Below are 25,515 nucleotides of genomic sequence, written 5' to 3'. Positions count from 1 at the left end.
TTATGATTAAGTAGCAAAGTGACAAACCACTTTTGTCCTTTTGCCCTCACTGCCCCTATGCACTCGCTAGCATATACATCCTCTGTGCTGTTGTTCCCTTCATCTGTGTTTGTTTCAATGGAGTGCACTTTACCCTCCTTTCTCTTGCTTTTCATGCAGACCCTTGCGAAGTGATTAGCTGTACCACAGGATTTGCATATTTTTCCATAGGCTGGGCAGTATTCTTTTCCTCGTCCATGAGAAATGCCACAATATCTCCACGTATTGGGGTTGTCTGCTGCAGAGTTGGCTGTAGTATTAGCATTAGCTGTGGCAAAGGGGAATTTCTTTACTGGCTGCCTGAATGTAACATTGACATTGTCCATATGTTGTCTTTCTAGTTCCATGGACCTTATCCGTATATCAGTAAGCTCTGCTGCACGGCATGTCTCCACTGCCAAGACCAGCGTCAGGTCACGTTCTCTCAGCAAACGTCTGCGGGTGCCCTCATCAGTTATGCCAAGCACTATCTTATCTCTGATCAGTTCATCTCTTAAAGCACCATAGTCACATGTAGCTGCCTTTTCCCTTAGCCTAGTGACAAAGCTGTCAATGGACTCCCCGTCCTCCTGTTTGCAACAACCGAAAACATAACGCTCGTAGATAACGTTCTTTGCTGGCTTGAAGTAATGTTCAAGAGCATCAAGAATAGCTGTAGCGTTACCTTGCTGAGCTGCTGTTAGGTTCAGGTTGTGTTTGTATACGTGTCGGCATTCTGTTCCCATTATAGGCCTCAAAGTGGCAGCCACTACCTCATCGTCCTTTTCCTGAAGTCCCGTTGCTAGTGCATAGTCCTCCCATTCACCTCTAAACGTATCCCAGTTTGTGCTCCAGTCTCCGCTAAGCTTCATAACGGCGGGAGGGGGAATGTTCGCTGCAATGTCTAACCGGTGCTAACAACACTGAAGCTAACTAGCAAACTCACTCTAGCTAAGGACAATTCCGGCGTCCGGCGAAGTTTTACTCAAATAAGCATTTTTCAGGGGGTAAACCAGAACAGGTGGCTCTAATTTGCGGAAAGCATGGTTAGTTACCCGACTCTGACACCATGTTTGAATGTTAAATGACGAGACAGGCATTGATGCGAGTAACCAGTCTTGTTCAGTATTGTAATGACCTGACTAGATCATGAAGGAACAATTGTCCAGACAAAGGATGGAGTTAACGAATGGACGGTTTATTAACCAACTTAACACAGACTACTGTTTGGCCGTAGCCCACGCCAAATAAATGAAAGGTACACTACAAACCAACCGTGACCTTCTCTTGTGAAGCCCAGACGTAAGAGAGAGAACAATGGCTAAACCCGGTCTTAACTTCCAATGCTCCATCCCCCTGCCCAACCCCCCTTCACGCCACTCCGCCAACCACCAGGCTGCCCGGTATCAGAACATTCCAGGCATTCCCGTGATTGGCAGATAGCAGGTTGATTGGCATGACCCCGCGAACACTGGTAAGTACGACACAACCCACTAATAGCCTAACACATAACCCACAACTGTCTGTGTGGGTCGCTACAGTATATTGCAATACATCCGGGTATTTCAAGCACACCGGTAAAAACACTGGAGTTGCAGTAATTAACATTTACCAACAGATGGCATCACTGTGCCATCTTACACCCATAACAGAAACTCTGCCTGGATACTTGCATGCTAGCTAGCTAACGTTAACACTGTTGGCATGTGGACTAATATGTTGTTGAGTTGTGTTCTTACACTGGTACAGTCATGCCATATGAGAGATGTATGACTGCGCATGTGCGAAAATAAATAAAGTGCATTTTCCCCCGTTCTGGTTAAGACACCAATGATGAACATGTGTGTTTATTCCTCCGTTAAGTAAACCGGTATTCCTGTCCTGAAGATGTCAGCACCAACAGGTTATGGGCCCAGGAGGGAACATGGAAGCCGATGGAATAGATTATATTTCGACGGAGATGAAAAAAAGTACGAGTTATGGGAGACAAAGTTTTTGGGGCACTTGCGTTTGCTTGGGCTAAAGGCCGCCATATTGAGCGTGGATGAAGATGAAGAAGACAGAGAGAAAAATGAAGAAGCCTACGCCGAATTGATACAGGTTTTGGATGATAAAAGCCTTTCCCTGATAATGAGAGAAGCAGCAGATGATGGGAGAAAAGCGTTGAAGATATTGAGGGAACATTATGCAGGTAAAGGGAAGCCACGTGTGATTAGCCTCTACACTGAACTAACTTCTCTTCAGAAAGCCGCTGACGAAAGTGTTACGGACTATATCATTCGTGCTGAGACGGCTATTACAGCACTGAGAAATGCTGAAGAGACTTTAAGTGACGGGCTGTTGATTGCAATGATTCTGAAAGGTTTGCCCGAATCATTTAAGCCGTTTGCCATCCACATAACGCAGAGTGACGAGCCGACAACTTTTGGCGAGTTCAAAACCAAGTTGAGGAGCTATGAAAGCACCGAGAAGTTTAGCGCCATTTCCACTGACGACAACGTGATGAAGGCAAGTAACGTTAAAGTTAGCTGGCCAAGAGGGAGAGATAAAGGGACCGAGATAACCTGCTTCAACTGTGGCCAGAAAGGGCACAAGGCCCGGGAATGTACCGTTACTGGAGAGCGCAAAGAACGGAGAAAGTGGTGTAGTTTTTGCAAGAGCTCCACTCATACTGACGCAAATTGCAGACGAAAAAGAAGAGACAATGTGAAACAAGCAACAGATGCTGAAAGCCACACATTTGCATTCAGAATAAGTGACTGTCAGGTTAGTGGACTGAAACAGAAAGGGCTGATGGTTGATACGGGAGCAACGTCACATATAGTCACGGACATCGGGAAGTTTAAGGAGTTTGACGAGACTTTCAAACCGGAAAAACATTCCGTGGAGCTGGCTGACGGAACAAGAACGAATGGTGTCGCGGAGAGGAGAGGTGCAGCGGAGGTTTACCTGAGAGACAACACGGGTCGTCGGGTAAAAACAACGCTGATGAAGGCGCTGTACGTGCCGTCGTTTCCACAGGACATTTTCTCTGTTAAAGCAGCGACAGCCAACGGAGCTTCAGTCAACTTTCGACAGGGGTGTAACAAGCTCATCCACAAGAACGGTACCACTTTTGACATCGAGGAGTACGATAGACTTTACAATCTTAACACTGTAAGTGATGAATATGATGATGGATGTCATGGGTGCTATGATATTCACACATGGCACAAAATTCTTGGACACTGTAATTTTGAGGATGTGTCAAAGTTAGAAAATGTGACAGAGGGAATGAAAATCACAGGTAAAATTGACAAATCTACCCTCAACTGTGAAATCTGCACTCAGGGAAAATTTGTTCAGAGCAGAAACAGAGAGCCTGATGAAAAAGCAAAAGCGGCTCTTGAGCTTGTGCACACTGATTTGGCTGGCCCTATTGAGCCAGAGGCGAAAGATGGGTTCAGATATACTCTAGCATTTACGGATGATTATTCAGGGGCAGTTTTTGTGTATTTCCTAAAAGCAAAGAGTGATACTGTAAAAGCTACTGAGAAGTTTATTGCTGATGTGGCCCCTTATGGGAAAATAAAGTGTGTCAGGTCAGATAATGGCACAGAATTCACAGCCAAAGAGTTCCAGTCACTGCTCAGTAAGAACGCCATAAGACATGAAACTTCAGCCCCTTACTCACCCCATCAAAATGGGACGGCTGAGAGAAATTGGAGAACATTGTTCGAAATGGCAAGATGCATGCTACTTGAAAGCAACCTACCAAAGAACTTGTGGACATATGCTGTAATGACTGCTGCAGTAATTCGCAATAGGTGTTACAATAAGCGTGTAGGACAGACTCCACACTACATGTTTACTGGGAGAAAGCCTGATCTTTCAAAGATGAAAGAATTTGGATCTGTTTGCTATGCATATAGACAGAACAAGAAAAAGTTAGACTCAAGATGTGAAAAGGGTATTTTTGTCGGGTATGATAAAAATAGTCCAGCATACCTAGTCTACTACCCAGACACTGGGAAAGTTCTTAAAAACAGATTAGTCAAGTGTGTTACAAAAGGTGTAGTCGAACACCAAACTCAGACAGATTTGGAAATCAGTGATGATCTTCATGGGGAGAGATTTGAAAACCCCATGCCGAAAGCCAAGATGGCAGATCAAAACTCAGAAGAGACACAAGATGTGCAAATTGAGACATCAGATGGTCAGAGTCCACGCTATCCAGACAGAGCGAGGAAGAAACCCCAGTACTTAAAAGACTATGAGTGTAAAGTGAAATGTGATGACCAGATACCACCTAGTGTTGACTACTGCTACAGAGTAATGTGCAATGCACCACAAACCTTCAAAGAAGCAATGATTTCACCAAAATCAGAGATTTGTGCTACTGCTATGAAGGAGGAGATGGATTCCCTTAGGGAAAATGATACATTCACATTAACCACACTGCCAGAGGGTAAAAATGCAGTGGGGGGCAGGTGGGTCTATGCGGTCAAAAACAATTCAGATGAGACTGAGACATACAAGGCAAGATATGTTGCAAAGGGGTATAGTCAAGTGGCAGGAATAGACTATAAGGAGACTTTTTCTCCAACTGCAAATATGACATCAGTACGCTGTTTGATGCAGCTAGCAGCTCAGTATGACTTAGAGTTACATCAGATGGATGTCAAAACAGCATATCTACATGCTCCTATTGACTGTGAAGTGTACATGGAGCAACCAGAGGGTTTTGAAGTCAGGTCAGATACAGGTGAGCAACTAGTCTGCAAACTGAACAAGTCACTGTACGGCCTGAAACAGTCAGGAAGGAACTGGAACAAAATGTTGCATGATCACCTTAGTGAAAATGGTTTTACACAGAACCCAGCTGATCACTGTGTTTATAACAAACAAACTGCAACAGAAAGGATCATTTTGATAATTTGGGTCGATGATCTAATTATCGCTGCTAGTGATAGTGACTCACTCACAAGTGTAAAAGAAATGTTACGTGAAAAATTTAAGATGAAAGATCTTGGGAGGCTTGGACATTTCCTAGGCATTGATTTTACACAAAGTGAAGGGAAAATAACGATGAACCAAACAAGGTATATAACCAAGATACTGGAAAGGTTTGGTATGTCAGACTGTAAAACAAGGTCAACACCATGTGAACAAAAACCAAACTTTGATGGTGAACTTATTGATTCAAAAAGGTATTGTGAAGTGATAGGCAGCTTGATATATGTAATGACATGTACAAGACCGGATATCAGTTGGATTGTCAGCAAGCTGTCACAATACCTATCAGAACCAAAAGAGCAACACTGGATAACAGCTAAACATGTGTTGAGGTACTTGAAGGGAACAATGAATCAGGAGTTGTGTTACAAAAAGGGGGTGGAAAAACTCAACCTCAGCATATAGTGATGCTGATTGGGCAGCAGATCAAAGTGACAGACGAAGCATAACAGGGTATTGTTTTAGTTTAACTAAATGTGGACCTGTCATTTCATGGAGGTCTAAGAAGCAGCCAACAGTAGCTTTATCTACATGTGAAGCAGAGTACATGGCACTGGCTGCTACTACACAAGAAAGTTTGTACCTTGTACAGTTATTGGGCGTGATGGATAGTGAGTGCCAATATACACCAGTAACAATCTTTGAAGATAACCAAGGTGCAATTGCTCTGTCAAAGAACTCAGTGTGTCGTCAGAGATGTAAACATGTCAACATCAGATATCATTTCATTCGATCTGCACTCAGTGATGGTAAAATAAGTATTGAATATTGTCCAACGGCAGACATGGCTGCAGATGTTTTGACTAAACCTGTAACGAAGTTCAAAAATGAAAAATTCTTGGGTTACATGTTTGGAATATAAACTGACATTTGTGAGATGAATAACTGTAAGCTAAATGTGTTGATAAAGTTAGGTTGAATACGACTTGTACAGTATAAGAGCAAGTGGGGGTGTTGGCATGTGGACTAATATGTTGTTGAGTTGTGTTCTTACACTGGTACAGTCATGCCATATGAGAGATGTATGACTGCGCATGTGCGAAAATAAATAAAGTGCATTTTCCCCCGTTCTGGTTAAGACACCAATGATGAACATGTGTGTTTATTCCTCCGTTAAGTAAACCGGTATTCCTGTCCTGAAGATGTCAGCACCAACAAACACTAACTTAGTTGCTAGCTAACTAGTTAATTAGATAGGAAAGCAGGGCTAACATATATGTTAGTTGTACTGTTAGCTAGCTTACTGTATCGGTTTAGCTAACTATGGTTAGCTATGTTTTCTGGTAACCGGTGTGGAGTCATTGTTTTTTGACAGACATTTTTTTTTATTAACTAGCTAGAGTCCAACATCAACGTTACTCTCTGGGTACCTACCGTGAAGCTGGTTGGTTTGCTAACTAACTGTAGTATGGGTTAGCTATCTAGCTAGCTAAGAACGTTAGCTCAAAGGAGAGAGGGCGTTAATATGTTACAAATAAGACAGGAGAATGAGTGCAAAATGCATTGACCAAAATGAACTAGCTAAGAAGCCTGTCAAACTTGCTCTCAGTGTATTCATTACTACAGTTTGTTTACTATTTACCTTTTATTAACTTTTTTTCAGAAAAATAAAAAGTGAAGATCATAATTATACATTCACAACTGATCCCTGCCTGCTCTTCAACCGATCATTGCCTGCACCTGCCCGCCCGTCCAGCATCACTACTCTGGGCGGTTCTGACTTAGAGTATGTGGACAACTACAAATACCTAGGTATCTGGTTAGACTGTAAACTCTCCTTCCAGACTCACATTAAGCATCTCCAAACCAAAATTAAATCTAGAAAACTGACCATCCTACCAAATCCTTGACTTTGGCGATGTCATTTACAAAATAGCCTCCAACACTCTACTCAACAGTGCCATCCATTTTGTTACCAAAGCCCCATATACTACCCACCACTGCGACCTGTACACTCTCGTTGGCTGGCCATTGCTTCATACTCGTTGCCAAACCCACTGGCTCCAGGTCATCTACAAGTCTCTGCTAGGTAAAGCCCCGCCTTATCTCAGCTCACTGTTCACCATAGCAGCACCCACCCGTAGCACGCGCTCCATATCTCACTAGTCACCCCCAAAGCCAATTCCTCCTTTGGCCGACTTTCCTTCCAGTTCTCTGCTGCCAATGACTGGAAAGAACTGCAAAAATCACTGAAGCTGGAGACTCATATCTCCCTCACTAGCTTTAAGCACCAGCTGTCAGAGCAGCTCACAGATCACTATACCTGTACATAGCCCATCTGTAAACAGCCCATCCAACTACCTCATCCCCATACTGTATTTATTTATCTTGCTCCTTTGCACCCCAGTATCTCTACTTGAACATTCATCTTCTGCACATCTACCATTCCAGTGTTTAATTGCTATATTGTAATTACTTCGCCACCATGGCCTATTTATTGCCTTACCTCCCTTATCTTGCCTCATTTGCACTCACAGTATATAGATTTTTCTTTTTTCTACTGTATTATTGACTGTATGTTTGTTTATTCCATGTGTAACTCTGTGTTGTTGTATGTGTTGAACTGCTGTGCTTTATCTTGGCCAGGTCGCAGTTGTAAATGAGAACTTGTTCTCAACTAGCCTACCTGGTTAAATAAAGATGAAATAAATACAATTAAAATAAGTAACTTCCAGGGTTTCAAACAGTCTCTTGACACAGATTTCAAGGTTAAGCAAAATTGGTGGTAAGGAAACAAAGGACTGTGCCCACAAGGTCATGGACAGGTATGTCATATCTTTATAATGGATTCAGTAAGAAAGTAATTTTAAAGGTATCGTTAGTGATACAAACTGTCTGCAACAAAGACAGTAAATCCAAGAGCCTTATCTCAGCAGTTTGAAAGTGTTCAATTCACAAAGAACATCCTACGTGTGCTTGACTTTGAGGCTCTTTACCAACGGCCTGATGTCCTTGTTCAACTTCAACGGCCATCACGCAAAGCAGGGACTACGAAACACAACTGTGTACTCTGTTGTCAACGGTACCTACAAACATGTCATTATTCTGTAGTATATTTTGTATTAATAACTGGGTGGTTTGAGCCCTGAAAGCTGATTGCTTAAATATACCATGGCTGTTAGCCAATAATACATGAGAGCCCATGTGTTATGACATTTATTATGGCTGTGAGTGTCATAGCCGTAAAAGCAAAGTCCTCTGGTTTTTGTGGTACTGTAACCACACAATACATGGTTACAGTCTGTATCCAGGCACGCTGAGTTGCGTTGTGCATAAGAAAGGCCTTTACTACACCCTCCCATTGCTTAAAGGGTCACTAAGGTCACACAATCAAAATGACCTGCTCTGTCTGTTTTAATAGGCTAGATTCTTATTTTGTCTTCTAAACCAATTATTCATTTGAATGGTGGTAATTTGTGTGGTCCCTTTCTGAGAAGAATGGTTTAGGAGCTTGGCAATTTTGAATGAGGTGATCATGTGACCTCAATGGCCTTTTAACCTATTGACTCGCAAGTTCTAAAAATGTATAAAGGTCTGCCCAACTTGACATTTTCTCAAATTCAGTTTTTATTTATTTTGCTATGCTTTAGCCCTAATAAATGCTTTACCATGTTTTTTCTTCGTTAGACTCTAGTATGTCATTATGCTGGTTTTGTTCAGCTTTCTGGCATGTTATCAATTAGTCCTTATTATTACTTCATTTCATCACACAGCCTACTGGTCCTGCATTTAAATGCAGTCAAGCATTCTCTTGAATAATTAGCCTACAGTATACAATGGCCTAAATAATAATAATAATAAAGGCTTTATCATTTTTTAAATTAGTACAGATCAACTCTCTGGAACAGCTGTCATTTTATTTTGTGTTGTTTACACTGTTCCAAGCAATCAGAAAAAAATATATATATAGCAGAATACAGCACTTGTTTGGCACATGTACGCAGCGCTGGCTCCTTCCTCTTTCTATGAGCTCAAGCCAAATGTCTTCCATACGTCTGATATTGACTTTGTCTCCTGAGCGACCAGTCGGCTAAACATTCCCCCATTTCAAGTAAAAACATTTGACTTGCGATCTCCGCATACTGACAAATATATAAGTGTTCAGTGTTCAGTTTACCAATAAATGTGATTATAATAGTCTATTAGGGAGGAGTGAAAGAGACAACTTGCGCCATTCAAACAGGCCCTCTTCTTTTCTACACTGCGTGCAAGTTTGAGCCCGGCCCTAATCAATTGTCAGCCCCTGAGAAGGACAACTTTAACCAAACGTATCTTGTAAATTGCATTTTGTTTTTGATAGACACGGAGAAGCAAACACATTTATCCACTTCTAAATTATTCTGAATAAATGTAATAAATGACCATTATTACTGCACAACACAAAATAGCGATAAACCGGTGGTTTGAGCCCTGAATGCTGATTTAGGTGCCGTGGGGAACCTGTAAGATGCTCCATATCTATTAGTCTTTTCTATAACTTACTGTGTTTATTTTGGTGTTACAGCTGCAGTGAAGAAATGGAACAGCAATGCCACTGACCATGACGTTCAGAGAGCTGTGGCAGACCACCTCAAGCATGCTCCTGGTAGAGCCTGAGGTGATAGTTTCCACGTCACCAGCACATAGGGTCGTTGCTAACGCAGTGTAACAGTGTAGGTTCCGTCCCTCTCTTCGCCCCAACCTGGGCTCGAACCAGGGACCCTTGCAAACATCAACAACTGACACCCTACGAAGCATCGTTACCCATCGCGCCACAAAAGCCGCGGCCCTTACGAGTGACGTCACTGATTGAAACGCTATTAGCGCGTACCACCGCTAACTAACTACGGTTACAGCAGCAAAATATATCTATAATTTTGATGGATAATTATTCAATTAATATAATTATCCATCAAAATTATAGATATATTTACTATATTTACATATACTTAACAGTATTTTGTCTTATCACTGTACCAGATAGCATTCTTTGACTGAATGTTTTGTGCAAATACTGGAGTCCATTGATATGTTTGGCACAAAGGTGATAACGAAACTGTCTTTTTTTTTAATTTTGAAAATGTCCTTCTCTATGGGGCGTTTATTGGAATTATCTTTCTGGAAAGGTGACATCCTATGACGGTGCCACGTTGAACGTCACTGAGCTCTTCAGTAAGGCCATTCTACTGCCAATGTTTGTCTATGGAGATTGCATGGGTGTGTACCTCGATTTTATACACCTGTCAGCAATGGGTGTGGCTAAAATAGCTGAATCCACTCATTTGAAGGGGTGTCCACATACTTTTGGCAATGTAGTGTGTAAACGGGAACCTATAGACCTATTTCAATGTTGAAATACATTTAATTGTCAATCAAGTGAGTTCTGTTTTGCTACTTGTTGGCTACTGTCTGTAATGTGTCTCAATAGACACTGAGTGTACAAAACATTAGAAACACCTTAATACTGAGTTGCACCCCCTTTTCCCTCAGAACAGCCTCAGTTCATCAGGGCATGTACTCTACAAGGTGTCCACAGTGTTCTACAGGGATGCTGGCCCTTATTGACTCCAATGCTTCCCACACTTGTGTCAATTTGGCTGGTAGTTGGCTGAATTCACTGTCATGTTCATGGAACCATTCCTGGACAATCCCAGCCTTGTGGCGTGGGGCATTATCCTGCTGAAAAAAAAACATTTTGCAGATGGATAAACTGCTGCCATGAAGGGATGCACCTGATTGGCAATGATGTTTAGGTATCCTGTGGCATTCAAACGTTGCTCCACTTTTATCAAGGGGCCCAATATGTGCCATGAAAACACACTCCACACCTGATATTTTCAGCTCTCTCCAGAGATGTTCAATCGGTGTTCAAGTCTGGGCTCTGGCTGGGCCCCTCAATGACATTGAGACTTGTTCTGAAGCCACTCCTGTGTTGTCCTGTTGGAAGGTGATCCTTCGCTCCAGTTGGAGGTCCTGAGCGCTCAGGAGCAGGTTTTCATCAAGGATCTCTGTACTTTTCTCTGTTCATCTTTCCCTTGATCCTGACTAGTCTCCCAGTCCCTGCCGCTGAAAAACATCCCCACAGCATGATGCTGCTTCCACCACGCTTCACCGTAGTGATGGTGCCAGGTTTCCTCCAGACGTGAAGCTTGGCATTCAGGCCAAAGAGTTCAATCTTGGATTCTTCAGACCAGAGAATCTTGTTTCTCATGGTCAGAGTCCTTTAGGTGCCTTTTTGCAAACTCCAAGCGGGCTGTCATGTGCTTTTTACTGAGGAGTGGCTTCCATCTGGCCACTCTACCATAAAGGCCTGATTGGTGGAGTGCTGCAGAGATGGTTGTCCTTCTGGAAGGTTCTCCCATCTCCACAGAAGAACTCTGGAGATCTGTCAGAGTGGTTCTTGGTCACCTCCCTGACAAAGGTCCTTCTCCCCCAATATCTTAGTTTGGCCGGGCAGCCAGCTCAGCCATAAACTTGATACTTGTAACCTCACTTTTGAGAAAATGTCCTTTGAATATTTTGGTACCTACTGGAGAGCTCATCTTTGCTTACACCCATTCAGCATTGTTCACACCCTCTTAAGCTTTAGCCCCACAGCTAAATGGCTAACATTGGCTAGCTTGCTAGCTACTTCCAGACACAAATGAGAGGACACCCAACTGACCATTTTACTCCCCCTAGCAGAGCTGGTTAGGCTGTTGTCATGTTATACTGAGCGTTGATGACTAACTGTGCCGCTGGCAACAATTTATTTACGCTTTTTTGCAGACATTTACTGAGACCGGCCATATTCAACTGTGTTGAGCGTTCATAAATTCATCAGTTATTCTGCACTCTGGCATACTCAGACTGAAATTACAAATGCAACTGAAATGGTTACTTGCATAGTGGAGTCTTTTGTTAAGACATGCAGCTAGCTAGGTAAACAATTAACCATAATCCCAACTCATGACATTACTACCCTGCATGAATCTGCAGGTAGCTAACCAACCAGGTTTAATGTTAGCTAGCTAACATTAGGCTATAACTAGCAAAGCAAATGGCTCTGAGATACGAATAATAAGATTATACACGTAATGTAAGTTAGCGAGCCAGCCAGCTAACGTTAGCTAGATAGCTAACAGTACACTTTAGCTTGAAATGAAACCACTGTCAAAATTAGAAACGTGTAATATCTGAAAGTCTAGCTAGCTACATTATCTTACCCGTATACATCATGGATGGATGCGTCTCCCTGTCACAGATGCCATGTTTGCCCTTAGTTTGAAGATGTAATCCAGAGACGTGTTTTCTCCATCTCCTTTGCTATCATACTCTAATTCCTCTGATTTCAAAACTCAGTCCTCCAGAAAAGTGGAGAGCAACACTTACGCAGAAGTACTACGCAATACTTTTTTTTAAATAAATGTGTTAGACAGGATTACCTACACATACTGACCAGCTCAAATAGACAGAAGCGTGCTATATGGCAGACCAATACAAACTCATCTCTAGGCATGTCCAGCCCACTTATTATCTCAGCCAATCATGGCTAGCGGGAAGGTTGCTGTCTTTTTCTGTGGCTAAACCAACTAGTCTCGCAATTTAAACAAATGTATTTGTATTTACAGATGGCACATCACATTAGACTATACTAAAACATTTTTTTTGCATGGCTGTGCTGCAGTCATAGGTAAGAGTACCATAGATCAGCAAAGCCATGCTAAAAAAAAAAAGTGGTCCAAAACCTCTAGTGAACATTTGCTTTTATACAATGGGTTACCAATTAAATAAAAAAACAGGTCAAACAGTGCAGCTGGAATAACAGCAAAGTAGCTGCATCTGCATTTGTTTAAGCTGTTTTGGATTTCGCATGGCATAAAAAATGTGCTCTCTGGTCAGGACACTGTTCAGAGAAGCTAGTCAGGACACTGTTCAGAGAAGCTAGCCATCTACACAGCAAACACAATTATTTCAAACTGACGCTGGTAACACAGCAAACTAGCTGCATTTCATGTCGTTTTACCTGTTTTTCTATCAACATTTCTTTGTATATATCCATAAAATCACGCTGATTCATGATTTTGATTGGCTGAGAAAAGATGTCCGTTCATTCTATTGGATAGGTTGCCAGAAACTCGATCCAGTCAAAGTATTATTATTCTGTATCTACGGATGCGACCAAGTCGTTTCTTAACCCTTGCTTCCTTGCTAGCTAGCCAACTACGGCTAACAGTCACGTGAAACCGTGTAGCTAGAATAACAGCCAAGTAGCTGCATTTAATTTATTTTTACTTGTTTTTCTATTGGGTTACCAATAGAAAAACAAGGAGTAAGGCATATATATGCTGAAAACTGATCATCACACCATCTCTATCTCATACATGCTGTGTCTACTAGCTCATTCCCACAGAAAACTACAGAGGGAAGCAGTACCATCCAGTCAACCATCAGACTACATAGTTTCAACAAGAGAAACCTAAGAGGATATTCAACACTAAGGGCCAATCCAAGGACATCTCAATATCTTTGCAGTAGAAGCTAATAAAACACACCAAAACTGACAAGATGCACACTGATCAGTAAAGAGAGTCTAACATTCTGTAATGCTCCTTTCCCTCTGCACAGTTCTCTCACAGTGAGAAACAATAGGATTACAGTAGTGTTCTACACTTTCTTCATTTGATCCAATTCACTTACCACTTCTTTAATGATAATTAAGTGATGGAGTGACTTTAATCTTTGCTGGTCTGAGAGAACTGATGAAGCTTCTCTCCTTTTGTTACCAAAAAAGGATACTTTAAAATGGGTCCATTGCCAATCCACCGAAAACGTAAGATTTTAATCTGCAAAAGTCTTGGCTTGTGTGTATCCGTTGGTGTGCTTCTCTCCTGTGTGTGTTTTCTGATGAACTGTCAGAGCACTTGATGTTGTGAAGCATTTACCACAGTCAGAACAAGAGTAAGGCTTCTCTCCCCGTATGTGTACGATGGTGTGTTTCTAAGTTTCCCCAGTCGATAGTAACTCCCCCACAGTCAGAGCAGGAGTATGGCTTCTCTCCTGTGTGCACTCCCTGATGAACTGTCAGAGCACTTGATGTTGTAAAACTCTTCCCACATTCAAAGCAGGAGTAAGGCTTCTCTCCTGTGTGTATACGTTGGTGTTTCTTTAAGCTGCTGTGTCGAGAGAAATTCTTTCCACAGTCAGAGCAGAAGTAAGGCTTCTCTCCTGTGTGTATACGTTGGTGTGATTTCAAGCTGTCCTGTAGAAAGAAACTCATCCCACATTCAGAGCAGGAGTAAGGCTTCTCTCCTGTGTGTATACGTTGGTGTTCCTTTAAGCTGTTGTGTTGAGAGAAGCTCTGCCCACAGTCAGAGCAAGAGTAAGGCTTCTCTTCTATATGTATTCGCTGGTGACATTTTAAGGTATCAATTTGGCTGAAACAAGTCCCACAGTCAGAGCAGAAGTAAGGCTTCTCTCCTGTATGTATTCGCTGGTGACTATTTAACTTATCCAATTGGGAGAAACTCTTTTCACAGTCCGAGCAGGAATAAGGCTTTTCTCCTGTATGTAAACGTTGGTGTATTTTTAAGTTGCTCCGTTGAGAGAACCTCTTCCCACAGTCAGAGCAAGAGTAAGGCTTTTCTCCTGTATGTATACGTGCATGTGCTTTTAAGGTATCTAATAGGGAGAAACTCTTCCCACAGTCAGAGCAGAAGTAAGGCTTCTCTCCTGTTTGTACATGTTGGTGTCTTTTTAAGTGGCTCCGTCGAGAGAATCTCCCCCCACAGTCAGAGCAGGAGTAAGGCTTCTCTCCTGTGTGCACTCTGATGAACTGTCAGAGAATGTGATGTTGTGAATCTTTTCCCACAGTCAGTACTGGAATACAGATTCTCTCCTGTGTGTATTTTTAGGTGTATTTTTTAGCTTTGATAGAAATGGGAAAATCTCCTCACAATGTGGGCAGTGGTGAGACCTCTTAGCTCTGATCTTCCTGCTGTTGCTCTCTGGATGTAGAGAATGTCTCAACATGACCTGTGTGAACAGCAGCAGAAGAAAAAAAGTCAGTGGTACAAAATATTATGAACACCTGCTCTTTCCATGACAGATTGACCAGGTGACAGCTATGATCCCTTATTGATGTCACTTGTTAAATCCACTTCATAAATCCACTTCATATCGGTGTACATGAAGGGAAGGAGACAGGTTCAAGAAAGATTTTTAAGGCTTGAGATCATTTGGATCGAATGTCTGCCATTTAGAGGGTGAATGGGCAAGAAAACAGATTTAAGTGCCTTTGAACAGGGTATGATCATAGGTGCCAGGTGCACTGGTTTGTGTCTAGAACTGTAATGCTGCTGGGTTTTTCATGCTGAACATTTTCCCTTATGTATCAAGAACAGTCCACCAACCAAAGTACATCCATCAAACTTGACAACTGTGGGAAGCTTTTGAGTCAACATGGGCCAGCCTCTCTGTGGAATACTTTCAATGACTGGAACGAATTGCAAAAATCGCTGAAGCTGGATTCTTATATTTCCCTCACTAACTTTAAACATCAGCTATCTGAGCAGCTAACCGATCGCTGCAGCTGTACATAGCCCATCTGTAAATAGCCCACGCAATCTACCTACCTCATCCCCATATTGTTTTTTTTACTTTTCTGCTCTTTTGCACACCAGTATTTCTACTTGCACATCATCATCTGCTCATTTATCACGCCAGTGTTAATTTGCTAAATTGTAATTACTTCGCTACTATGGCTTATATATTTGTCTTACCTCCTCACACCATTTGCACACACTGTATATAGACTTTATTTTTTTCTATTGTGCTGACTGTACGCTTGTTTATTCCATGTGTAACTCTGTGTTGTTGTTTGTGTCGCACTGCTTTGCTTTATCTTGGCCAGTTCGCAGTTGTAAATGAAAACTTGTTCTCAACTACCCTACCTGGTTAAATAAAGGTGAAATAAAAATACATTTCAAAAAACACCTTGCACAGTCCATTAGGGCACCAAGAATAGTCTGTTCTTTCCACCAATCGATGGGTCGAAAAAAATTTAACATTATTTCTCCATATATAGACACGTGTTTTAATCAAATCAACCACATGCACTGAGCTTGTCTGATAGTTTAAGCACAGTTTGATTAAATAATTAAGACACACAAATGGCTGGAGGGAGTTCGACCGCAATTGATACAATTGTGCTCAGACTTACGACAACAAAAAGACTAGCACCCATTGTCTCTCTCTTCCCTGCTGTAGCGACCACCACAGAACATCAACAGTGTTCATCACACTGTCCATATTGCTGAAGCTGCAACATAATTACAGACATTTCTGACTGAAAAGTTCTGTTGCTGAAATCCCTCATTTGTTAAGGAAAAACATGATCTATTGCCTCAACTTTTGCTCTCTTTGTGACCCATGTATACATCACATGCACCTGACCAATAGGGCCAAACCTACAGCATATCATAATCACATCAATAAATTGGTTATAACAAACTCAAAACACTGTAACAGCAAAATGGTGCAGAGGACGTGACAAACTCGAAACGGGAGAATGTTTACTGGTTGCTCAGGAGGTAAAGGGGAAGTCAGATGTGTGGAATAAATGTGACTAGTTGTGGAAAATTCTGGAGATCAAGAAAAAGAAGGTAAGGAGCAAACACTGTGTGCATATTATGTGTGCCAAACAGGTGCTGTTAGATTACAAGAAAATGTTCTGACTATTTGGAACAATGTAAACAACACTAAATAAATTATAAGCATAACTGAGTCTGAAACGTTTGGTTAAGCCTTTATTACAGCATAGCAAAGATAAAAAAAACAGCAGAATTTTTTAAATTGTTTATCCGGCATGTTGCGTGAGGCTTTGTGCTCACGGAATCAGAAGGCTATTAAAAACAAACAGGCAACACAAGCAGGATCGGTCTTATTTCTGCAGATATACACTACCGGTAAAAAGTTTCAGAACACCTACTCATTAGAGGGTTTCTTTATTTTTAATATTTTTCTACATTGTAGAATAATAGTGAAGACAAACTATGAAATAACACATACGGAATCATGTAGTAACCAAAAAGAAAAGTATTAAATCAAAATATATTTTATAGCCACCGTTTGACTCACGTTATTGGCTCAGACCACTGTTTTGGGAAACTAGTACCGGTAAGTTTCATTATGAAAAATTATCTAAACGGGCAAATTTATAAACGCGATGTGCTTTATCTATTACCTAGAGCACAAGTTGACTACAGCTGTTTAAAAAGTAACTTAGCAGAATGCTATCAAAATGCTAACAAGTACTAAGGAATCCTCATAGAGAATACTAAATGCTAATGAGCGCATTGCGAACATTTTGTACAGTTTCTGACAAACTATACAAATATACAGGTAACTCAAAAACACTACTCAGTTTGCTGCACCCCCAAACGAATATTAGCCTGCAGGGCTCTTGATCCAGGAGGGCATTCTCTGCTGTTACCAAGCGAATGCTTGATTTTAGAAGAAGCTAACCACTTAGCTAGGTAGCTAACTAGCTACTAAATTAGCAAACCAAATAGACAACTGCAGAGCATTTAACACACTGTAGACTGTTTACTTAACAGCTGTAAGATATCTAGCTGGCAAACATTTAGTTGTGAATTCCATACTGTAATTAGATGGCGCATGCTGCACAACAGTAACTGACTCACAAGGCTCCGGTCTCTTCTCGTTGTGTGTTTGTCATCAAACACCACGTGACTGGGGGACTACCGTAAACTACATAATAATGTGACAGATGTAATGAAGAAAGGAATGTTCTTTATCTCCTCACGTTCTGCAAATTTACATTAGTAATTTAGCAGACGCTCAAATCCAGAGCAACTTACAGTAATGAGTGCATACATTAATACTTTTTTCGTACTGGTCCCCCATGGGAATCGAACCCACAACCCTGGCGATGAGAGGACCATGATCTACCAACTGAGCAACACAGGAAAAACATCTACCTTCTCATTGAAACAGTTCATCATGAAACAGTTCTACAGTAACTTTTCATACACAGTGAGAAGTTGGAATGAATAACAAACTTAGTTAGATAGAACCAGCTCTTACCATGAGAAACAGATTTCCCAATCTTCTCCTCTTCTTCATCTTTAATGTTGACATTCAGCTCGTGTTTGACTGCGTTCTTCACTCACTCAGTTTGACACAAGTATAGAACCTTAAACCTTAACTAAACGTGATAATACCTTAACGTTTTTTATGACATGTTCTTTCGATATTAGAAAGTTTAAACGTGCAATTACAAACCTGTAGCAATCAATTTGAAACGGAGACAAAAGTAATCGTCTCTACTGCACAATTCTGGCGCTTTCTTAGTTATGAAGAATGATGCGCGCCTGGCCGGAACTTCCTGTTCTCCCACTACAGCCACAGAGTTCCTAAACCAAGAGACGCAACAACGCGAGACTTGCGAGAACGCTTGGGAATCAGACCAAGCCGGGCTTTGAGAAGTTAAGGAAAGAAGTGAACAATTCTGATGCTTTTGCAGCGGCTAATGGGGATCCTAATAAATACCAAAACGATTAGTAGGTTGATACTCTTCTTCCAACATCAGTAAAACCGATTGACTTTCCTCCTTCTTTCCATCTACACACGGTTTAGTGCTCCAAACACTCCAGGAATCTTCTGCATAAGAAGATGAACCTCATTGTCCGAGGAAACTCCAGATATAACACATTTTATACGACCTTTACATAACACCTTTATTAAACTCACCAGATCATTTTCTATCAATGAATGTTGACTTGATTAAGCAATAAGGCACAAGGGGGTATGGTATATGGGCAACACACCACGGTTAAGGGCTGTTCTTAAACACAACGCAACGCGGAGTGCCTGGCCATATACCACAAACCCCAAGGATGCCTTATTGCTATTATAAACTGGTTACCAACGTAATTAGAACAGTAAAAAGTAATGTTTTGTCATACCCCTGGTATATGGTCTGATATATTACGGCTTTCAGCCAATCAGCATTCTGGGCTTGAATCAGGTTCATTATTGTAAATAAATACCCTTTGCACATGTGCATAACTATAGATAAATCCGAAAGGAGAGTTTGAGAGATGAAAGCTGGCAGAGGATCTCGAAATCTCTGAGCAAGAAACATTTGGATGAACATAAAAATGTATGGCAATTGTGCAGTTATTATGTGCCAGATTGTACAGCCGTTATAAATGACCTATTTGCGAGATTGACTTGTCATTTCAAAAGACATAGGCAACAGACTCAAATCTGGGTTTATGTTTCTAATTACATTTTGACATAGTTTGCTTGGATAAAGGCAGGTAGCCTGATAGACCTACATATCATTTCAGATAGTCTACAGTAGCCTAGACAAGATGTAGGCAAGATGTAAACTGAACGATTTAGCAGCTTGCTTACTTCAGATTTCCAGACTAATTTGTTCAACAGGAATGCGAGGCAATTCCTCAATAAGAAGTGCTTGTTTCCCAATAGCCTGCTGGAATAGGCTACTGAGGGATGGGCTCATCATTTCAATCACTGAATTAAATATGAATATTAACTGAATATGGTTGTCAACAACAGACAGTGTTTTTTAACATTTATTTTACCTGTAGCCTAATCTGACTACTGTTACCGTCAATCTAATGCGTTCATAATAAAATGTATAACATTTCTGTTTGAAAAAGCCAGCCTTAGCTTTCCTAACTGACTGAATATATTGGCTCCTGACTTCCCTGAAAAAGTTGCATATCGCGGTGGCTATTCGATGCTAATGCAGAACGCCACAGGATGTTTTTGTGCTGGTTAAGGGCAGTCAAGTCTGGGGTGAACCAAGGGCTATATCTGTTCTTAGTTCTATATTTTTTGAATGGTACATGCTTATTTAAGATGGATAGGAAAGCACTTTTAAAGAGCAACCAGGCATCCTCTACTGACGGGATGAGGTCAATATCCTTCCAGGATACCCGGGCCAGGTCGATTAGAAAGGCCTGCTCGCTGAAGTGTTTTAGGGAGCGTTTGACAGTGATGAGAAGTGGTCGTTTAACCGCGGACCCATTACGCACGCAGGCAATGAGGAAATGATCGCTGAGACCCAGGTTGAAGACAGCAGAGGTGTATTTAGAGGGCAAATTGGTCAGGATGATACCTAAGAGGGTGCCCATGGTTACGGATTTAGAGTCGCACCTGGTAGGTTCCTTGATCATTTGTGTGAGTTTGAGGGCATCTAGCTTAGATTGTGGGACGGCCGGGGTGTTAAGCATGTCCCAGTTGAGATCACCTAACAGTACGAACTCTGAAGATAGATGAGGGGCAATCAATTCACATATGGTGTCCAGGGCACAGCTGGGGGCTGAAGGGGGTCTATAACAAGCGACAACGGTGAGAGACTTGTTTCTGGAAAGGTGGAATTTTAACATCAGCACTCCATTATTGGTCAGACCAACCATACCCAGGTACATGCTGATCAGCGTAATGTTTACATAGCAGGTTAAGAGAACTAACCTGGTAGGTTGGGATAATTAACCTAGCAGGTTGGGAGAATGAAGTTAAGATTAGGAAAATGGTTAGGATAATTAACGTGGCAGGTTAGGATAATGAGGTTAAGGTTAGGGAAAAGGTTAGGGTTATACTTAGATAAAATGCTACAGTTGTCAAACAATCAACTGGTTGTGCAACAATCAAATCAGCCACACAAAACGGTCTTGAGTGGCAACAAATCTTCTCAATTAGCTGATTCACTTTCCATACACCCACCTCTGTTGATCCTCCCACTTCAGTCAACACGCCCACTTTCAGACACACTCTATATGCTGTTACCAAAGACTCTTGCTTATGGCTGGCTGAGCTAGCTAGATTTTTCTACCCAGAGACCACCAAAGAAAATCCTGATTGGATATTTTTTTTCTCTTCAGTGTTAACCCTTCTCTTTCCAGCAACAACTGAAGAGATTAAATCAGAAAATTAATACAATTATTGTTAAAACGAAATACAAATTAAAACGAAATTTTATTTTTAAAAATATATACATTTTTATCAAGCCTTAGCCCTCTCTGAAGGCCCTCATGGGTCCACACTAGTTAGATCTAGATTAAATAATCCTGACTTTAAATCTAGACTAGGACAAGTCTGAGACTATTTTAAACCATGTCTGAGAAAAGCCATTTCAGTTAGTACAATTTAAAAGCGGAATTTATTCTAGGATTAGGCTTAATCTGTGTCAGCAGAACTGCACCATAGAGTTTACTAGATGAATGAAGTGACGAACCATTCAGACCAGCCTTACTGATTGAACTTTCATAACTACATTTGTGCAGTTGGAAGTTCTTCATGGATGTGTAATGTCATAATTCAACATAGCAATAGACTGGGTCATAACTTAGAGGTTTAATTCATGAATAGCATTTAAAGCTAGAACCTGGTTTTACCATGAATGAAATATTTCCCAATGTTCTCCTCCTCTTCATCTTTAATGATGACATTCAGCTCCATTGTTTGACTGCAGTCTTCCAGTTTCACTGATACCAACTTTCGATCCTGCAGTGCAAACTGGGCTCCACTGTCACAATCAGGACCCAGTGACTGTAGGTTTATACTCAGTGTGGAAGGAGAGAGGCAGGCTGGGTTTGTCCTCACTGTTAATCTGTCAACTCTGGATAGGATCCCAGTCCGAAATAGAAGTCTGAGCTCAACCTCCTGGTCCTCCCCTGTTCATGCCACACCCCCTCCCATTGTTACTGTGTGTATGAACACATTTTGAACAATGGCTTCCTAAAATGCTGTGGTGCTTACTAACACAATAGCAAAGGTTGTGGTAGATGTGGATCAACACAGGTGAGTTCACAGCTCTTTCACTCTGAACAATGGGGCATGGAAAGGGAAACGCAAGCTTCCTCTCTGGTTCCATTCCCCAATAGTAAGTGGATCATACTTGAATTGTGGTAGTAATATTATCCCTGGACTTTGGCACCATAGAAAACACTAAAAAATTTTTTTTTAATTACAAATACATTTGTTTTATTTCACATTTATTTACATTTGAAAACATGTCCTTTATAGTGCAAAACATTATTTGTATGCATTGTAGAACATACTGGGGGCTAGCTAATTGGCATGTAGAGGTGTAGTGACATGTATTGAGTAGATACATAGACATTTAAATTATTTAGCATGCTATCAATTAAACAAACACATTTTCTGTATAGATAACCCATAGGCTGAGCAGTAGAATGTAGAATATTTATTTTTCATTAGCGGATCAATCAAGTTCCATGCAGTTATCCAAATACATTCTTCATCATCAAGGACGAAAATAATACATCTAGTTTTAAAAGACAATTTAATAAACATATGTAGTAGTTTCAAAGTATGTATATCATTAAACAAGCGTCGCTTAGGGAGAGGTGAAATTTACATAATTGTTACCTGGAGGAAAATGAGGGAGTGTCATTCTTTTTAGATTTCAGTCAAGGGGAGGGTTTAGTATTTCTACATTTAGTTCAGGGAATGTCATGTAATTTGCAATCAATAAAATGTCACATTGCTCAGAGTTTGAGAATTAGTTGCCTATTATATCTCATGATGCCCCTCCTTCCTGATTCTCTGCTGGGTGTGCAATATCAAGTGTGCAAAGTGTGGTCTCAATAAAAGGATTGTTAAGTTCTGAACGAACAGAGGAGAAACTCAGATTGACAACTAGTAAAAGCACACACCAGATTTATTCAACCTACTGGATACGTCAGCTGTAAATACAACATACAAGTCACACAATGACATATTTATACCTTCCAACTAGGCAGAGTCACCACTCACCACCTCTAAGATAAACAATCAGTCTATTTCTCAGAGGACCTAGGTCTGTTCTTTTTACTGGTATTGTCATGGCCCTGCCTGTTCAGAGCAGCGTGAGCGGAGAGGTGTGTGAGATAGGACTGTGGTTAGTGTCGTTGGGGTGGATCCCTCCGGACCTCCTCCCAGAGGTTTCTTCTCTCTTCCAACATGATCCATAGACTATACTATAGGCCTAGGCTATACCAAGTTTGAGAGGGTGAACCTGAAGATGAGGAAAACAAGAGCTATGGCTATAATTTATTTGAATAAAAACAATGTTTAATTGCAATTTTTTGTTATTATCCTCTCAGTCAGCCATATTTGAGTAATTTCTATAATTCTTTATTTTTTAACCCCTATTTGTCCGCCTTTTTTTTTTTTACAGCCTTTTTTGCTACATATACATACATTTTCCCAAATCATTTAAAAAATCTATTTAACATACATGCTACTTTTATATATAACAACAATACATTACCAAACAAACTCTTTAAAACCAACCCTCAGCCACTCTCACCATAGACTGCCCTTGGTTTCCATGTGCCATATATTTATCAATTGTGCTGTGATGTTTTACAAAATGTTTGAATCTTTTTAATCGTATATTATCCACAGATTGTGAGCTAAAGATGAAAACCTTTCCTACGAGTATTATTGTATTATTTATTGATTGCCTATGGCTTTCCAGATCGCCCAACACTGCTATTTGTAAGGTTCATTTTAAGTGCATGTTGTGGATTTTTAACCATTCCTGAACCTGTGACTAGAAACAAGCTACATAGGGGCAATACCAGAATAAGTGATCTATTGATTCTGTCTCTTCGCAACAAAATCTACAGAGCTGAGATTGTTGTATTCCCCATATATATATAGCATTCTGTTTGTGGCAATACTTTTATATAATAATTTAAATTGAAAAACTAAGTGTTGAGTCAACTGTAGTTTTTTGTACGAGTTCATAAACCATGTGCCATGGAATTGGTACATCAAACATTTCCTCCCATTTATTTTGCAACCTGTATGGCGCAGCTGTCAACATTTTTGTCCTCAGATGAAACTGGTATATTTTTCTATTTATACCAATTCCTTTCAGCCAATTTGTATCTTTAATATATGGCAGGCAAACAAGTTCCCTACTTTCTCCCTTTTCCACTTGCCTCCTCCATTTTTGTGGTAGTGCTGCAATCAGTTGGTTCTAAGTTTGGATTGAGAAGATATTCCCATATATTTTCGACAACTGCATATGTGATATAACTCCTCACTTTCTATTCATAATATCATTAATAAATATAATACCATTTTTTTTTAAATCCATAAAGAATGTTTTTAATTAATCAATATATTTGAGTTTAACCATTACATTTGTTCTATCTTTTCTGGAGGATAAATTGAAATTGTAACCAGCTTTTTATGGCTTGTTTAAAGAAAGGGTGATAATTTCATTTTCAATTAGTCGGAAATGAGAAGTTGTAATCTGTATGAAGGCAAAATAGCAATTTTTGAACAAAGGATGAGCTTTGCTTAATCTACTGGAGAACCATTTTGGGTTTAAGTATAACTTATGTATGAGTGAAGCTTTTAGTGAGAGGTTTAAAGCTTTACTATTTAATAATTGTAGCCCCCCAAACTCATATTCATTATATAAATAGGCACATTTAATTGTGTCTGGCTTAGCATTCCAAATAAAATGAATTTTTTTTTTGCTCATATGATTTTAAAAACAAATCATCTGGAGTAGGCAATGCTATTAGTAAGTAAGTAAACTGTGATGGACCAAAGAGTTAATCAATGTAATTTTTCCACAACTAGACAAGTATTTACCTCTCCATGGTTGCAGAATCGTATCTATTTTTGCTAACTTTCTATTGAAATTAATTGTGGTAAATGAATTTATATTTTTTGAGATGTGAATACCAAGTATGTCTACTTCACCATTCGCCCATTTTATTGGTAAACTACAAGGTAGTGTCAACACATTTCTTTAATGATCCAATACGTAATATGGTAACCTTGTCATAATTAGGTTTAATCCAGAGGTGCTAGAAAAGTGATCAAGATCTTCAATGAGACTGTGCAGGGATCCAGATTGCGGATTTAAGAAAAAATTGGAGTAATCAGCATACATTGACACTTTTGTTTTTATCCCCTGGATTTCTAACACCTTGATGTTCTTGTTGGATGTAATTTTAATAGCTAGCATTTCAATGGCCATGATAAATAGATATGGAGACAACGAACAGCCTTGTTTTACTCCTCTTAAAAGCTCAATACTTTGAGAAGTAACCATTGTTTACATCTGGGGTTGCTGTACATAACTTTAACCCATTGTATAAGAGATTCACCAAAGTTAAAGTATTCCAGGCATTTACATATAAATTCTAATCATACTTTATCAAAAACCTTTTCAAAATCTGCTATGAAGACCAGACATGGTATCTTAAATGTTTCATAATGTTCAATTGTTTCAAGTAATTGTTGTATATTATCTCCAATATATCGTCCATATAAAAAACCTGTCTGATCAGGATTAACAATATCTGTTATAACCTTTTTTATTCTATTATTCTATGCATCGACAGGATTTTCACATCACATCATTGAGGTGTTAGAGGTCTCCAGTTTTTTTAAATGGACAGGATCTTTATACTTACCACCTGGGTCCTTTTTTAGTAGTAATGAAATCAGACCTTG

At 40.3% G+C, this 25,515-nt stretch overlaps 1 protein-coding gene and 2 long non-coding RNA genes across 5 annotated transcripts in view; 1 reads left to right on the top strand and 2 right to left on the bottom strand.

The window, feature by feature from the left end:
• Positions 1–25,515, bottom strand: part of LOC115179500 (zinc finger protein OZF-like) — a 103,267-nt gene that overhangs the window by 45,142 nt on the left and 32,610 nt on the right. The gene's annotated exons all lie outside the window — the stretch shown is intronic.
• Positions 4,849–5,841, top strand: LOC115179561 (uncharacterized). Its single transcript, XR_003872940.1, has 2 exons — positions 4,849–5,099; positions 5,151–5,841. It is a non-coding gene; the product is annotated as an uncharacterized LOC115179561 (long non-coding RNA).
• On the bottom strand, positions 18,119–18,861 carry LOC115179581 (uncharacterized). Its single transcript, XR_003872960.1, has 2 exons — positions 18,277–18,861; positions 18,119–18,163 (listed from the first exon to the last, which is right to left on the bottom strand). It is a non-coding gene; the product is annotated as an uncharacterized LOC115179581 (long non-coding RNA).

Source organism: Salmo trutta, chromosome 39 (assembly GCF_901001165.1).
Source record: "Salmo trutta chromosome 39, fSalTru1.1, whole genome shotgun sequence".
Taxonomy (NCBI): Eukaryota; Metazoa; Chordata; class Actinopteri; order Salmoniformes; family Salmonidae; genus Salmo; species Salmo trutta.
Note: the sequence above shows the minus strand (reverse complement) of the source record. Positions and strands in the feature narration are given on the sequence as shown.